General features: G+C 54.2%; 1 protein-coding gene across 3 annotated transcripts in view; it reads right to left on the minus strand.

Moving 5' to 3' along the window:
* The window catches only part of SLC25A42 (solute carrier family 25 member 42), a 35,517-nt gene extending 20,460 nt beyond the window's left edge, over positions 1-15,057 (minus strand). The window contains exons 1-2 of one of the 3 annotated variants that reach the window (XM_075902844.1): positions 14,958-15,007; positions 4,720-4,822 (exon numbers count right to left, since the gene is read on the minus strand). The gene's annotated coding sequence lies outside the window, so the exon portion shown is untranslated. Of the gene's footprint in view, positions 1-3,304; positions 3,316-4,719; positions 4,823-14,957 lie in introns of those variants that run through there. The other 2 variants (XM_075902843.1, XM_075902845.1) reach the window with 2 other exon arrangements.
* Positions 15,058-17,258: the final 2,201 nt, after the last annotated feature.

Consider the following 17,258-nt stretch of genomic DNA (forward strand, 5'->3'; position numbering starts at 1 on the left):
GGTCTTAGCGGAAGGGGAGAGGGAACTGGGGGGGCTCCAGCCCCCGCCGCTCTTCTCCAGCAGTGCAGCTCCCTGGGGCGTGAGGTGAGAGCCGGAGCTGGAGCAACCCATGCCCGGAGGGGACGGTGCTGAGGTCGGCCACAGCAAACGGCTGAGGATGGAGGCAGGCAGTGGCATGAGGACGCAGATGATCACTCTGTCGTCCCTGGGGAAAAATCTCTCTCACACACACACACACACACACACACACACACACACACGACTTTGCACACACACACACACACACACACACACACACACACACGACTTTGCATTCCTGGGTCCCAGCCCTAGCTGTGCCACACTCTCTGGGCAAATCACTTCACCTCTGCCCTTGTTCTATACTGGGGTGGGCAACCTAAGGCCTGGGGGCTAGATCCGGCACCTGGATTGCCTGGATCCAGCGCCCAAGGCTCAGGGCTCCTCTCCCCATCATTGGGGAGCCCACACCAACACTCCAGCCGCCCCCTCCCCACACACACACCCATGGGGCTGAGGCACACAAAATCTACTAGCCTGGGCCCCCCAGGCTCTGGTGCACGAGGGGAATGTGGGGTGTGTCTTTCTGCTTCTCAATCAGGGGCCGCATCAGTGCGGGTTTGGTTTGTTTGGGCTTCTTGTTTGTGTGCAGCCCCCGACTGATTTTTCTGTGGGTCAGTGGCCCTTGACCCAAAAAAGGCTCCCTGCCCCTGCTCTATACATAGGGAAGCTGGAAGACCACAGCTTGTCCATTCGAGAAATCGATGCCTACGTTTGTTTTAGGAAAGGCACCCACGAAGCATTCGGATTGTGCTAGTTCATCACCTCGTGGCCATAAAATACTTCCAAAAATCCCTGCATCGCTGCAGCAACACGAACATAAAGTGAGACACGGAGGGGCTTTGTGACCACGAGTGACCGATGTACTATCGGGAAGCGACGCTGGACCCGTACGCTCACATCACAGGAAGACAAATGCTACAGCCCTGGGACGTTGCATCGTCCGGGGCTTACAACTCCCTGGAGCTGCTCTTTTCAAAGGAAAACTCTCCAGAGGCTGTCCAGAAGCAAAGGATTCAGAACGTGCATGAAAAGGCACGGCCCGAACAACACACAATAGGAACCCTGGCATGGAAGAGAGTCTGGAACAGTGTTTTTTAAACTGTGTGCACTGCGGAGAACAACAGAATTCAAAATGGAGAGCTTTTTTTTGCTCAATAGCTGCCCCCTGACCCTTTCCCGCCCCCCTAATAACTCCCCCAGACCCTTCCCCCCTCCCCCCAATCTTTTTTTTTTTGGCTCAACAAAAAAATCTTTGGTGTTCCTCATAAAAAAAATGGTTGGGCGTTCCTCTGTCTTAAAAAGTTTACGAAACACTGGTCTATAAAGACACAGGCGAGAGCACGGTCACATCCCGTGGCACGGATGGATGTTTTCCTGGGGATAAAGACCATGGTACCAAGCGCACGTTGGAGTTTATTACACTGCTGCCGTTTTGAGGCGTATTCTTGGTTTTCCACAGGCACTGTGCGTAGACATGGTTTCCCCTGCTCCCTGCTTCCCCACAAGAACTCAGCAGAAAACAGTGCAAGCCACAGGCAGCGATCACAAAAGACACGACAGTAACCGAGGCAGCATGGGCCAATCCCTCCCTTGAGGAGAGAGTCTGGTTGAGGGAACTCAGGCTGAAGGATCCATAATTGTCTGGATGCGGACCCCGGCCTACGTGGATCCAGCCCCCAAGCCTCAGGGATCTCCACCCCCCACACTGGGGAGGCCACCCCCCGCGCAGGGCTGGCGCACACAAACTCTACTAGTCTGGGCCTCTCCCAGGCTCTGGTGTGAGAGGGGAATGGGGGGGGAGGGGAGTCGGGCTTCTCACAGGTACGCGGCCTTTGACTGATTTTTCTGTGGGTCAGTGGCCCCCGGCCCGAAAACGGTTCCTCGCCCCTGGTCTAGAACTAGGTTGTAGAGCAAGTTAGGTTGCAAAGAACTAGAAGGGATGCAACCCAGAGGATTGTTACGCACAGGTACAACCTACCAACACAACAAGAATTCCATTCGCCGGGACGTGTATTAGGGATGCAATATCCCGTTTCATTGCTTATCCGGTTAATTGATTAAGCCAGGGAGCACCATCAGGAACCCGGAAGTGCTGGGGCAGCCGGACAGGCTTCCCATTCAGCTGCTGCTGAAACTGGCCAGCAGCTGAATCAGGGAAGCCGGAAGCAGAGCAGCTGGGGTGCTGCCAGGTTGGTCTTGTAGCACTGCCCCTCGGGGCTGCGGGACCAACCCGGCAGCACCCCAGCTGTTCTTGGGGACGCCTGGGGCAGAGCAGCTGGAGTGCTGCCGGGTTGGTCCCGCAGCACCAAAGGACGGGGGAGAGGGGCTGGCAGGGGTTGCTCCAGCATCCCTATTAAGGGTGAGGCTCACCGGTCAACTGGTTAAACATTCGCATCCCTAACATGTAGGTGTTTAAATGTGGCATTAGAGCCCCATAATCTGACCTGAACCTCTCTAAACCAGGATTCTCTGATCTAGCTGCTCTGCCCCTGGCTTCCTGGAATCAGCCGCTGATCTGTTTCAGGAGTGGCTGAATCGGGGACCCCTGGGGCAGAGCAGCTGCGGTCCTGCCGTCCTGTGGCGCTGCGGGACCAACCCGGCAGCACTCCAGCTGCTCTGCCCCAGGCGTCCCCAAGAGCAGCTGGGGTGCTACCAGGTTGTTCCCACAGCCCCGAGGGGCAGCGCTACAAGACCAACCTGGCAGCACCCCAGCTGCTCTGCTTCCGGCTTCCCTGATTCAGCTGCTGGCCAGTTTCAGCAGTAGCTGAATGGGGGAAGCCTGTCCGGCTGCCCCAGCACTTCGGGACTCCTGATGGTCCGGCACCATCAGGAACCCGGGAGCATTGGATGCTGGATTAATGGAGTTTTACTGTAGTTGGACTGGATATCAATCAGATACAAGTTAAGCCTTTAAAATCCGGGATTCTCTGGTCCAGCAACATTTGGGGTCCGGCAGGATCACGGATATGGCTGGTTCAGAGAGCCCAGGCTGGCCAGGTTCAGGGGCTAGCGGTGCCGAGGGGACTGCAGCCACTCCTAGGCTGCACGCTGTGGGGCTAGCGCCCAGGAGTGCAGCCTCACCCAGGCCGGCGCAGTGGGGAGCACAGCCTGGTCCAGCCCAGAGGCAGCAGGGAACGTAGCCTGGGCCAGGCTGGAGACAGCAGGGCCTGGTGCTCCCAGCACTGTGCAACCCAAAAAAGGCTGGGGACAGTGGGGGAGTGAAGCCTCGACCTCCCCCTGGTCCAGCAAACTCCATGGTTCGGGACCACTCAGGTCCCGAGGATGCTGGACCAGGGAGATCCCACCTGTACATACTTGAATGAAATCCTAAAATTGTCACCCAGCTACATGCCTTCCTGGGTCAGCCCGCAAGACGGCTACAACAGACAGAACAGCAGCTAGAACAGGGCCTCTCTTAATCCCCTGGCAGAGCACAGATGTGTATTCACTCCCTCCCTAATGCTGCTGTTCGGATGCCATGTGCAGACTTTGCACTGCCTGGCTGCTCTTAAGCACTCCGATACTCTGATAGTCGTGAAAGCAGACCTAGTCATTCCAGTGTTCACATTTACTGCTGTGGTCAGAATACAGCCGAAGAGCCGGCGTCCAGAGCACAGAAGACGCCTTGCAGTCTAACACATTTGCTCTAAAAATCCCCACTGGAATTTAGACCCCATGGCAAGACACTAAGGTCTGGTCTACACTAGACCAGGAAGGTCGGCTTAAGAGATGCAACTCCAGCTGTGCAAAATGCTGGAAGGCCGCAAAGAGAAGTGCTTTTCTGAGGCTGGGAGGAGACCCCGCCCCTGCCTGGTGCTGGTTGGCTGAGAGGTGGGACAGGACACGCCTCTCCCAAAGCTTGGGCGAGAACGGTGTACCCTAGCCCTGGTCCCCAGAGCCGCTGTGGCCCATCAACCAGAGGTCTGACAGCTGGGAACCACTCTTTTAAGGTGCCATAGGACCCTCGCTGTTTTTGCCAAACAGACTAACTCGCCTACCCCTCTGAAGCGTAGTTCCTGTTGAACGGCATCTCTCTAACGACCCTTCCTCCTCGTCTTGGTTTATGGGAGCTCACTTTGCAAAACAAACACTCTGCACATTTTCCCGGACAAGTGAATTCTTAACTGAAGTTATTCCAAGTCAGCCAGGGAAGTCAACCATAAACTGAGTAATTGCGCTTGACAGAAAGCGGTGTGGGAACAGCTGAAAATCCAGAGGCTAAAATGCTTCCTGCAAGGTGAAAGCCCTGCTGCTTTTCGCATTGGTCAAGGCCGATCAGAAAAAGAGCTCACTCTCCAGACTTGGACTGCAGAATCAGTTCCAACACAGTCCGACGTACAAACCTGACCCTGACACACAAGTCCTGAAAAGTTCATGGGATTTCGTCCTTTGATCAGTTTGCACCGATGTTTTTTTCGGCACAGAATGAATGCACTCTTCAGTGATGAACGTATTGCTTTGTTCCGAGAAACACATCTTCAACATATTTTCCCATTTCCAAAGTACAGGCATAGGCTGTTTGTTTTTCCCTGCAGCCAGAGATAAGTTATTGTGCTGGCTGGAATAGTGTTATGAGAAAGGAGATAAGAAAAAATTCCGCCCGGGGTTTGAGATTGAACTGAGAGAAAAGTCACTGACCATTGGAGATCACAACGGATTCGCTAAAGTTGGGAGTTCTTCCACAATATCGTCTATAGCCAAAGACTGGGGACTAGTTCTTAGCTGCAACCCAAACAGCAATCTGTTGAACAGGAGGGTGGGAGCGGATTAATTGATGCAGGAAATCTGGAGACAGACTGTGACATAGTGGGGGTACCTGGCTGGTTTCTATGCTGCTGGCTCTGGGGGAACCCCCACTAGCTGCCGTGGGTACCACGACCCAGTAAAACAGGACGAGTCACTATGCAAACCAGTGGCCAGACACCCCCCATGGAGAGGAACAAAGGAAGGTGGAATGCTGCCCTGGCTGGGGGACAGGGCGGGAAGAGAGTTAGTTAGTTGCTGTCTGTGAGCATGGAAGGGACAGCCTAGGGAGAGGGGCTGGAGTTTAGGGGCCCAGTCTCCCCCCAACTCAAGGGGGCCCGAGGCATCCTAGCCCAGCTCTGTGACCAGATTCCATCTGTGCTGTGCTGTATCCTGGAGAGGCAATAAACTTCCTCTATTCCACCGGCTGGTGCAGTCTGTTTGTGCCATTTCGGGGTGCAGGAGACGGGGGAACCCCAACGCGCCGTCACACAGACCATCAAGGTGAGGGAGTCTCTATAGACTATAGAACCACCACTAGGGCCAGGCAAATGCAGGCTGACCCTCTCTTATCCTGGACTCTCTGGTCTGACAACATCCGATGCTGTCGGATCAGAGAGCCCCAGCAGTTGTCAGGTGGGAGTCCAGCAAGTGGCTGGAAGCAGAGCTCAGCCTCTGGGAGTAGGCAGCCCAGCAGCCGGTGGGGGACAGGAGGTCAACCCAGCCAGCCCAGCAGCGGAGCCCGGTAGCCATCAGGGGGCCAGAAAGACAACCCAGCTGGCAGCTGCTGTGGGCCAGAGCAGGGAGGGAAGCCAGCTGGGAGGCCAGCAGCCCTGGGAGAGCCCTGACCTCTGGTCCGGCAAAATTCCTGGTTCGGGACCCATCAGACCCCAGCAGTGCCAGACCAGGGAGATCCAACCTGTAGTTGATTTTCCAGCCATTCCACCTCAATCCTGACTTACAAGGACCCTGGCTGCCCCCCTAGTGCAGGGAATTCTCCACTGCAGAAGACGCCGGATGTTCCAAAATGTAGAGACAAGAATGAAGTTGAGGAAACTGATCAAAGGTGACAGGCGGCGGATTCCAGGGAGGACAGAGCTGCCAGCTGATGTAATGCCAGAGTCACTGACTCACTAGATCCTGCATCATTACCACACAACAAAGGAGCTTTACAACCTCTGAGGCCTGCCCCAGGCGTTGCATAAGTCAACAAACCTCGTACCCCGCAGGACTCCCCTGCCACACAAGAGGGGCAAAAGCTAAGAGACCTTGTGTGTGTTAGAAGGAGCTAAATGAGAGGGGGGAAGGGAGGGTCAGGTCTTCAATTTGTTCCCCATGTTTCTTGTCAGCATCCAATCTCTGTTTGTGAATTAAGCATGAAGCTAGGTGGGAGCAGAGGAGGGGGAAGGAGGGGAGAGTGGAAGCAGAAAGCCAGCCTGGAGAGAGGACCTTGGGCCCAGGGGAAGTAGTTCCAGAGACAGGAAGGGAAAGAGGCACAGGGTTTGGTGGGATGAGAGCTGATGGCTTAGGTTCCCCCCCCCCCTGCAAAGTCTAAGGCCCAGGGGCCGGGTGCATCCCGTCTTGACTTGATCCAGCCCCCGAGGCTTGGGGCTCCCCCTCAGCATTGCCCAGACTCTCCAACTCCCAGATGGCTTCTGCACCCCTCCTGCCAACTCACACCCCCACTTTGCTCCTGCACCCTACCTCCTGCCCACACCATCCACCCTCACTTTGCTCCTGCACCCCCTTCCAGCTCAGAACCCTCATCCCCAGCAGCCCTCTCCCACACACTGAACCCCTCAATTTTGGTCCCATCCCAGAGCTGGGGGGAGCCCACAAAATCTACTAGCCCAGGCCCCCCTGAATTCTGGTGGGCAACCCCCGACCGATTTTTTTTTTTGTAGGTCAGGGGCCCCGACCCAGAAAAGGTTCTTGACCCCGGCTTAGCGGGAGAACAGAAGCCAGCAAGATGTGACAAGAGTGATGCATGGCTGATAGCTGTTAGGGTGAGACCATGCCTGTCAGCCCCCAAAAGCTCTGCCTACACTTGACAGTTATCTGGTTCATGACTAGGGCTCCGGTGATCTAGGTTTAGACCAGTTCCCAGAGAAGTGGCTTAGAATGTGTCCGGGTGGCCTATGGGAGAAATCACCAGGGCGCCAACTTTAAACATTTAACAGAGGGATGGTGCTGACTGGAGGCAAGAGTCAACATTTTGATTGTGACAGAGAGGACAGGGAGCTGCAAGACGAGCAGCTTGTGGCTTGAACCAATGGAGAAGGGGAGCCAAGGGAGCAGCAACCAGCTGGGAGAATACCCCCGTGGCAGCATTCAGAACAGTAGCAGTAATCTGAGCTGCTGAGCAGCTGAACAAGCGTTTTATTGGGGGAAAGGCCGCCCCAAAGATACTCTGCAGAAAGAATCTGCAAGCTTCAGAGAGTCTAAACGTGAGGGCCTAGAGGACACCGTGGTTGTAAGCCTGCTTGAGAAGCAGATCCCAAGACAGCGACAAGCAAAGCGTTCCCCCTTTCCATACAGTTACTGACAGAAATACAAGCCCTGCTAGATGAAATACTTGCATTCTTCATCAGGAGCTATTTCAGTGTTACAGCTTTGATCACAGTTGCCTCTGTCTTAAAACCCACCCTGCTGAAGTGTGTCAAAGCTCAAGACGATGACACATTAACTCACTCTTACTTTAGCAAGCCAGAGCTGTAGCAGATACGCCTTCACAAAAACATTTTTCTTATTTCTCAATAGTGACGCGGTTTCACGTTGCATTCGTGGGCTGAACTTTGGCTGGAAGGATCCAATGATTTCTGTTTGCTTTAAGCATGATATTGCAGATCTTTATTCACTTGCCACCTGTGAGCGTAAGCATCTGCCCTGCCTCTCCAAAGCACTTTGTACAATGCTGTTAAGATACACCCGGCTTGGTAGGCCCCACATTTGACGTAATGGCGCATCCTATTTTGACTACTGTGCAAGTCAGCGAGGTTCAGCAGATTAAAAGCAGGTCTGGGGCAAAAAACTCCAGAAGTGTAAAGTAAATCATAGAACTGGAAGGGACCTCGAGAGGCCATCGAGTCCAGTCCCCGGCCCTCACGGCAGGACCAAGCACTGTCTAGATCAGTGTTTCTCAACCTTTTTGTATAAAGTACCCCTTTTTCAAAAAAAAATTATAAGTACCCCCAGTACCTACAGTTTTCAGACACGCCAAAAAATTTTCTACCATTGCAACACATTTGTTTAAACAACTTAATCATAGCCAGGTGGGCAATGAAATTTTTGGGTGTAAAAAGTACAAAAATAAGAAAGCGCTGTAAAACAAACAAAAATTCAGTTTTCTCCAAATTTCAGTTGTGTTGACGTACACCCCCCCCCCCCCCCCCCAGATTTCTCTTGAGTACCCCATAGGGTACTCATACCACTGATTGAGAAACACTGGTTTGGATCATCCCTGACAGGTGTCTGTCTAACCTGCTCTTAAATATCTCCAGTGATATATCTCCAGTGAATCAGCCTGGATTTTGGAGTTAAACAACTTACTCAAAGTTGCACCATCTGTTTTTCTGCTCATCCACTGTATAAAGTGGTGGTGGGGGGGAAGGGAATACCTTCTGTTCCCTGCAGAACTGCAACAATTATTATTTTTTACAGAAATGTGACGAAGGACAGCACTGCCTCAGCAGTAAGGTATTAGTGCCAGTTTTTACATGAGTAAGAGTTGTAGATCAAAGCTGCTTGCTTGCTTGGTATATTTAGCAGCACAATTACCAAGGAATAGGTGACTGGACCTTTTCTAACACTAAGGCCAAGTCTACACAAGCATTTTCTAGTGCTGTAACTTTCTGGCTCATGGGGTGTGAAAAACACCCCCCCACACACACACCTCCAATCCCCAGAATGCAGCAAGTTACAGCGTTGCAAAGCACTCGTGTGAACCAGGTTACAGCACTGGGAGCCGGGCTCTCCGAACTGTTAGCTACTCCTTTCACACTTGAAACAAAATACAGGACTATGTAGCACTTTAAAGACTAACAAGATGGTCTTTAAAGTGCTACATAGTCCTGTATTTTGTTTCAGCTACACCAGACTAACACGGCTACATTTCTATCACCTTTCACACTTGGAGAGCTTTCTTCCAGCATTCATGCTGTGGCCACACTTTAAAATGTTACTGATCAAGCCTAAATTTCTTTGGCCTGGTATGTACTAAGCCCAGAGTTATCGGCTTTGAGAGGTAGCAATACGCTTTTCAAATCAGCACTGGCCAGCTGGCTCCGTATTAGCCATAACCCCGTTAGGTCCACATACACGGTACATGTATGAAACACTTGCCTCCAGGCGGCCCTGCCTACATGAGCAAACCCCACCCAGTCATCGCAAACAGTTGCAGCAATACAGTATAAAGATGCAGCAACAGAGGCTGCAAAGCAGGCTGGGTGGTGGGTGGATATGCTAGGCAAGGGGGAGACATTGCCTTCCCAAAGATCCAGCCTGGCCCCGCCCACACTCTGCCCCCCAGAACACCTCCTGTGGACGTACAGAGGGGGCAGAGCGTTGCTGCCCCCCAAGCGCCCACCTTTCCCTGTGTTCTGGGCCAGGGAAGCTGGGGCCACATGCCACTCGGGGAGCCTGGAGCTACACACCCTCCTCCCTCCCTGGTGCTTCAGGGTCAGAGAGGCTGGAGCAGCATGCCGCTCCACTTCCCCATGGTGCTATGGAGGAGGGGCAGCTTGGCTCCTGTTGGGGAAGGGGGGAGGGTAAGCCTGGGCAGAAGGGGTGGGGCTAGGGGCTTGCTTCCTCCAGCCCTATCTTCACCCACCACCCATGCAAGACCTCATATCAGTGTTCCCTGTAAGCTGTGCATTTGTGCAACCGCTCAGGAGAGATTCAAATGCTGCCCAACTGATTAGCAGGGCTTCCACAGCAATTGTTTTTTACTGGTGGTGCACATCACACATGCCTTGGTGCACATACAATTTTATTCCGCACATGGATGGAAAAGGTTAGAGGGAACATTGCTTCCGATGGTTCTCTCTGCCCCAAGGGACCCACCATTCTATGCACACAGTTCCCTGCTGAAAAAAAGGGGACCACTTAGGACGGACTGATTATTGAGAGACTGCAAGACAATAAGGCCAAAATCAGAAGAACGTGAGGAGGGGGGTTTCAGAGGCGCCCTATCAACTAATCGAATAGTGGATGCAAAATGCATTGACTATGCAATTACCGGATACTTAACATCCTTAATTCCCTGGTCTGTTCACTCCCTCTGGGGCATCTCACATTGGCCTCTGTCAGGACACTGGGCTAAATGGACCTTTGGTCTGACCCAGTCTGGCCATTCTTGTATTCTAAGCTGATATTTCTCAGTTAACCATTTCAACAGTTACACATTTTACATCCCTACCAAAGGCGGCTGCGCTTTAAACTTTTAAGCGTACACAAAGTCCCAGTTATATTGTAACATGCACTGACTACATAGACCTCTTGTTCCCCTCACACTTCAGGGGGTGGGGGGAGCGGCATGTTTCAAAAACTTTCCAAATTTACCAACCCCCCCCCCCCGGCAAACAGCCTCCAGAAAAAGCCTTGCAAATTAAGAGACTGCAAAGTGTAAGAATGCAGCCTTGAGTGACCATGAACTTCAGCCCACATGTCTGTGGGAGCTGACTAGCATATTCCTGTTGGCAGTGAAGTTAATGAATGCAGTTTCGTTACATCTTTAAACCCTCAGCACCACCCAAGACAGCAATCCTCTATGACATCCAGCAATATAATGGCAGCAATTACTACACGGTTAGTGTCGTACCTGTCATATGCCGAAGCGCAGGACTGTAAAATAGCACTGATTAACTGACATGATCTTTTTCTGTTTTTTATTATTTTTGGGTTCCACCTTTAAGACTAGTTTAAGCCTGTTTTCCCACTGCCCTGTTTGCAGGCAGAGCCAGGGAAAGAGCCTTTGCTCAAGAACACGCTGCCCAATTTGGAATGGGATAAGGGAAAAAAGACTCAGTGCACTGGGAAGTAGGGATGTTAAATATTGGTTAATTAACTATCGAATAACCTCATGAATTTTTATTGGTTACTCGACTATTCTACAGTTCCCGGGGGGCAGGCTGGCAGCCAGTGTGCTCTGGCCCTACTCTCAAGGCTCTGCAGCCCCTGTCTAGTATGGGGGTCTGAGGCTATGCCTACAATACAGGTTTTTTGCACAAAAACTAATGTTTTTGCATTTTTGTGCAAGTAAATTTACAGTAAATCAAAAGAACAGAGGTTTTTGCGGTGTAGGTATTCCTCTTTGTACACAGAATAACTCCTTTTTGCACAAGAGTTCTTGAGCAAAAAGGTGTGTGTGGATGGGCAACAGGGGGGTTTTGCGCAAAAAGAGCCAATCGAAAAAAGCACAGGTGCTCCGGTGGCTATTCTGTGACTAGCAATCAGAGCTTTCTTGCAAGACAGCATCATGCAGTCTGGACGCTCTCTTGCACAAAACCGCATCTCTTTTGCAATGCGCTTTTGTAGTGTGGATGCGCTCTCACGCAAGAAGTTTTTGCAGAAGATCTCGTCCGCAAAAAGCTTCTTGCTCAATAAGCCTGCAGTATAGACGCAGCCTGAGCTCCCACACCCAGTGCAAGCCAGAACTGAGCCGGGCTGCCTGCCCACCTGGCTCCTAATTCACTTTAAATGCAGAGCTGCAGCAAGGGTAGGTCCTGTATACGACACAAGCCAGGACTGAGCGGGACTGCTGGCCAGCCTGCGAAAAAATGTATTGGTGGGGGGAATGCATGTAGTCTACAGCGTTAACTAACAAGCTTTTGCTTATCGGATAATCAACGACACTATTACATCCCTATGGACAAATCTCAGAGGGCAGCTGTGTTAGTCTGTATCTGCAAAAACATGGAGTCTTGTGGCACTTTACAGCAGGGGTGGGGAACCTTTTTGGGGCCAGGGGGGCCCAGCCTAGTAGACTGTGTGTGCTCCAGGCCCGCAGAGGGGCAGCACAGGGGGCTAGTGCACCAGTGCAGGCTCCCCAATGCTGGGTTGGGGCCCTGAGCCTTGGGGGGCCGGATCCTGTCTCCGAGCCTCAAGTTCTCCACCCCTGCTTTAAAGACCAACAGATGTATTTGGGCTTCAGCTTTCGTGGGTAAAAACTACTTTGTCAGATGCATGGGCCTGGACGGGACATGGACATGCCTCTGAGGAAGTGGGTTTTTACCCACGAAAGCTTAGGCCCAAATAAGTTTATCAGACCTGGTCTGCCCTAGACCAGGCAGATCAAATTAAAGTACGTCATGTAGCTACGCAAAACACCTAGCTCAGTGGTCCCCAACACGGTCCAGACATGCTCAATCAAACGCTAGAACCGTGGTCCCCAACCCAGTGCCCGCGGGCGCCATGACGCCCGCCGGGCCCTTTACATGCGCCCGCGGAGCAACCCGGGCTGGCCCCGCCCCCGGGCATGCAGCAGGTGCCAGCCCCGGGTGCATGGCCGGCCCCGGGTGCGCTGCGCGTGCCCTTGCCGGCCCTGGCCGTGGCCCTGGCCCCACTCCCACGTGCGCCGCGCGTGCCCTTGCCGTCCCCGGCCCTGCGGAACCTGGGCAGTCCCTGCCCGGGATCGCTGCACATGCCGCTGCCGGCCTCGGGCGTGTGGCGCATGCTTGGCCCCGCCCCCAGTCACGTGGCCTGTGAGTGGCCCCGCCCCCGTACGCGCAAAAGTGAGCGGCCCCGCCCCCAGGCGCCCGGCAGCCCCAAAAGGTTGGGGACCACTGCGCTAGAAGATCGACCTCCGGATGACTGATCTTCACTGTCGCATAGCCAAGCCCTTAGTCTCTAGGGAGCCACAGGACTCCTCGTTGGCAGTGCAGTGAGCACTGCGTGTGTTACTTTCTGGCTCTCTTGTATCTATCCCTCAGCAACAATATCAAACCCCATATTCTTCTCACATATACTTCAGCTTAAAAAAATGCAATCGCTTAGTGTTCCGGGGAAACACGTCTGCAGGAATATTTGGCTTCAACAGAGCCTAAAGATTAACAGATTTACAGAACAGAAGCCTGATGCAGAAGATTTCTGTAGCCAGGCCTGTGGATTCCCTCCAATCCACAGGCCTGGCTACAGGCGGGGTGGGAGGGGGGAGAGGAGGGAGTATTTAAGGGGGCAGCTGTCCTGGGGTCTGGTGAGTTAAAGGGCAGCAGCAGAGGCCAGAACCTCGAACTTTTAAAATCATTGATGGAACACCGTGCTGTGCTCTCAAGACAAAACAAGCACTAGGGGAGAACTCCCCACTTGAACAGCAAGGAGGGTCACCTGTCCTCGGTCCCACTCCTTCCACCCTTGGCCCTACCCATTCCGGGAGCATGGATCCCACACACACCCTGCCCGAGGACCTGCGGAGGCGGTCAGCTCCACTGTCTGTATCTAATCTACTATATATTTTAGAGAGTGTCTGTCTGTTCAAGAACTCCTCAACAGTGAAAGGGAGGAGCACCAAATTCGGTAGGCAGCTTCCTCCTATCATAACTTAAAGCAAGGTATGGGTTGGGCTGTGCCAGGAATGGGATTGCTTCTCATCAAACCATACAGAAAAGAGACAGAATCACCAAAGCCAGGACAGCCCTAGCGGACCACAGTTGGTGGCCCTAGCTCTGACTATTTAGTATGTGTTCGTGATCAAACACAGACAAACTCTCTAAAACATTGATAGAAATGTAGCCGTGTTAGTCTGGTGTAGCTGAAGCAAAATACAGGACTATGCAGCACTGTAAAGACTAACAAGATGGTTTATTAGATGATGAGCTTTCGTGGGCCAAACCCACTTCCTCAGATCAAGAAAACAGTCACAACCATATATATCAAAGAATACAATTAAAAAAAAAAAAGAACACATATGAAAAAGACAAATCAAATTTCAGAACAGAAGGGTGATGTGGGGGGAAGGGGAGGTAAATGTCTGTGAGCTACATATAGTGGATGAAATAGAAAACTCAAAATACACGCATGAAGAAAAAAGAAACGCAGAAAAAGTTTTGTAATCACTTGTGCATAAAAATAATGGTACACATGGTTCATTTAAAACAATTAATTACAAAAACTTAATGGAGCAACCTGACCCTGAGCGCTGAATAGATCTGCTGATTATATTTTCAGATTTGGTTTTCACTTGTTAAAAAGTGGCATTCAATGCCGCTAGAACGCGTCGTTTGTGCACAATACCTCAGCTGTACCCTTCTACTGCCAAATTTGGCAGGAAATTGAAAAAAAAAGTCACCTTATCACCTGATCATTGCCTCGAAGATAAAAAGAGAGGTAAGGGGGGAGGGGCGGAAGCACGGCAAAGTGTCCCCCAAATGGGAACGAAGACGCTTTACCAGCACCAGAAGGACACGCCCCAGGCTCAGAGAGGCAGCAACCAGATCCCTCGAACCCACAAGCCAGCTCTGTCCCCGAAAGGGACGTCCAATTAGGTTTAAAAAGTGAACCGGTTAAACAAGCCTAGCCGGACGGCGGGTTAACCCGTTTCCCAATAAGCATCGCCTGGTCAGGATGATGCTTCCCCGGTAAACGGTTCATGCTTTGCGCCCCGTCCCCAGGGCACCCCCAAGGGGCAGTCAAAGGAAGGGCTAGTCCAGGGAAATGGGGGCACCCGGTGAGCGCAGAGCCCCAGAAGGGGCTTCCCACGGTGCAGCTCCCCCTCTCCGCCCTTAGCAGCCTCCAGGCCCCAGATAAGCTGCGGGGGGGCTGGGCTGACAGCAGGGCGGGGGCTGTGCAGCCCGGGGGGGGGCGAGGAGGATGCCCCACGACGAACTGCCCGTGCCCCCCTAAAGCGGTCCGGGACTCTGAGCCCACACGGGGGGGCCCAGACCGTCACCCCCTTTCTCCGGAGGGGCTCCGCTGACCTGGGGCCCGGGGACTCTCCCCTCCAGCAAGGGAGGGTATCGGGAACTCCCCGCTGCAGTATCGGGGGAGGGGAGCAGCCGGGGACCCCCCCGCTTGGAGCTCGGGGAGGGCAGGTGGAGGGACCCCCCCGCTCGGGGCAGCAGGGAGCCCCCCCCCCGTTCGGGGGGCGGGGCAGGCGGGCTCGGGCGCGCGCCCCTCCCCCGGCAGGGGGCCGCACTCACCGCCTCGACCCCGCGCCGCCGTCCCGCTGCTGCCGCGGCCTCTTGGGTCCCCCGCGCCGCCGTAGGCGCTGCCAGGCCCAGCCCGCCAATCAGCGCCGGGCCCGAGGGGCGGGGCGGCCTACTGCCCGGTGAGTGGACCGAGCCGCAACGACGGACAGCCGCCTCAGCCAATCAACGAGGGGGAAACGGATGGCTGGGCGGGGCGCTGGGACAGAGGGGCGGGGCCAAGCTGCGGTCGTCTCCCTGTGCGGGCAGTGTCCCCCCTCGCTGCCCCACCCCCACTGCACTGGGCACCCCCCCCCACTCCGGGCACTGCCTGCCCCACCCCCACTGCACTGGACACTGCCCCCCCCACTCCGGGCACTGCCTGCCCCACCCCCACTGCACTGGACACTGCCCCACCCCCACTGCACTGGGCACTGCCCCACCCCCACTGCACTGGGCACTGCCCCCCCCCCGCTCTGGGCACTGCCTGCCCCACCCCCACTGCACTGGACACTGCCCCACCCCCACTGCACTGGGCACTGCCCCACCCCCACTGCACTGGGCACTGCCCACCCCCCGCTCTGGGCACTGCCTGCCCCACCCCCACTGCACTGGACACTGCCCCACCCCCACTGCACTGGGCACTGCCCCACCCCCACTGCACTGGGCACTGCCCCCCCCCCGCTCTGGGCACTGCCTGCCCCACCCCCACTGCACTGGACACTGCCCCACCCCCACTGCACTGGGCACTGCCCCACCCCCACTGCACTGGGCACTGCCCACCCCCCGCTCTGGGCACTGCCTGCCCCACCCCCACTGCACTGGGCACTGCCCACCCCCCGCTCTGGGCACTGCCTGCCCCACCCCCACTGCACTGGGCACTGCCCCCCCCACTCCGGGCACTGCCTGCCCCACCCCCACTGCACTGGGTACTGCCCACCCCCCGCTCTGGGCATTGCCTGCCCCCCCCTGCTCCAGGCACTGTCTGCCCCACCCCCACTGTGTTGGGCATTGTCCCCCTCTCCCCGCTGCCCGCCCCCGTTTTGGGACTGCCCCCCCACACGCCGCCCCCCCCCGCTGCCTCCCTGCACCGTGCATTGCTTGCCCCTTGCTGCACCAGACACTGCCCCCATCTTCCCATTGCACCCTCTACTACCCCTCTCCCCTGCCCCCACTGCACCCTGCACTGGTACTGCCCGCCCCTCACCCCCACACTGGGTACTGCCAGGCCCCCATTCCACACTGCACCAGGCACTGCCCGTCCTCGCCCAGCCCTCACCGCCCATCTCACTGCACCTTGTGCTGGGCTTTCCTACCTCTCACTGCAATGGACATTGCAGTGCTCAGTGCTCCAGGCACTGCCATCCGCTACTGGATGACTAAGTTACTGCATGCTCCTCACAGGATCTTTATTCCTTGCAGGCATGGCTCTGCATCCTGCTCATGGGGCAACCACGCCCCATCCCATGGAGCACGGTGCCCACGCCCTGTGACCTGCTCACTACCCCTGCCCCTGGAGCCCACCCTCTGCTGCACCCCATGCCCTGAGCTGTACTCTGCTCACCCTATTCCACTAACTGTTCCGTGCTTCACTGCAGTGTGAGGTATACTGCAGATATCACACGAATCCTTCATAACTCACACAAAAACAAAAAGGCATAACTCCAGGCTTAATTCCAGGAGAGGGGCATTCAAGTATTAGGAAGTGTTAGTTAGCTGGTTTGCAATGGTGCCTAGAGTCCCTAGTCCTGGCCTCATGCTGTTCCGATACATAATTTAAAAAAACAGTCTCTGCCCTAGGGTGATAGGATCTGGTAACTTTAATTCAATAGATATTTGTCATGTGAGTGTCTGTCAGTTGATATGTTTTGTTTTCTGCCATCCCCAAAGGAAATTCAGCTGAAGCAGAATTTAGGACAGCGTGATCTTGTCTCATTTATGGCCACCATGACTCACCATTCAGTGTCATTCCCTCATATCAGACTGCTGGAACTCAGGTGAAAATCAATCCTAATCAGCTGCTGACTTGTGCAATTGCAAATTCTTTTTGGGATTAGCCATGTCTTTTTAACACAATAAGATCTTCAAAACAGCACCGGGAGGGGCCATGAGACTTTACCAGAGTGACAAGATGTATAAGTGCTGCCACATTGTAAAAAAAAAAAAGTGTCAGAGGCAGATACAATTCAGCCAGGATAGGATTAAATACTGTATTTTGGGGAGAGAGACTTTGTGTCCAGGTAGAAACAGACAAGATCTGTGAGATAGGAACTATTTCTCCCTGTGTCAGCAGCATAGTGTGTAGCACAACAGGAT

This window comes from Pelodiscus sinensis, chromosome 19, assembly GCF_049634645.1.
Source record: "Pelodiscus sinensis isolate JC-2024 chromosome 19, ASM4963464v1, whole genome shotgun sequence".
NCBI lineage: Eukaryota > Metazoa > Chordata > Testudines > Trionychidae > Pelodiscus > Pelodiscus sinensis.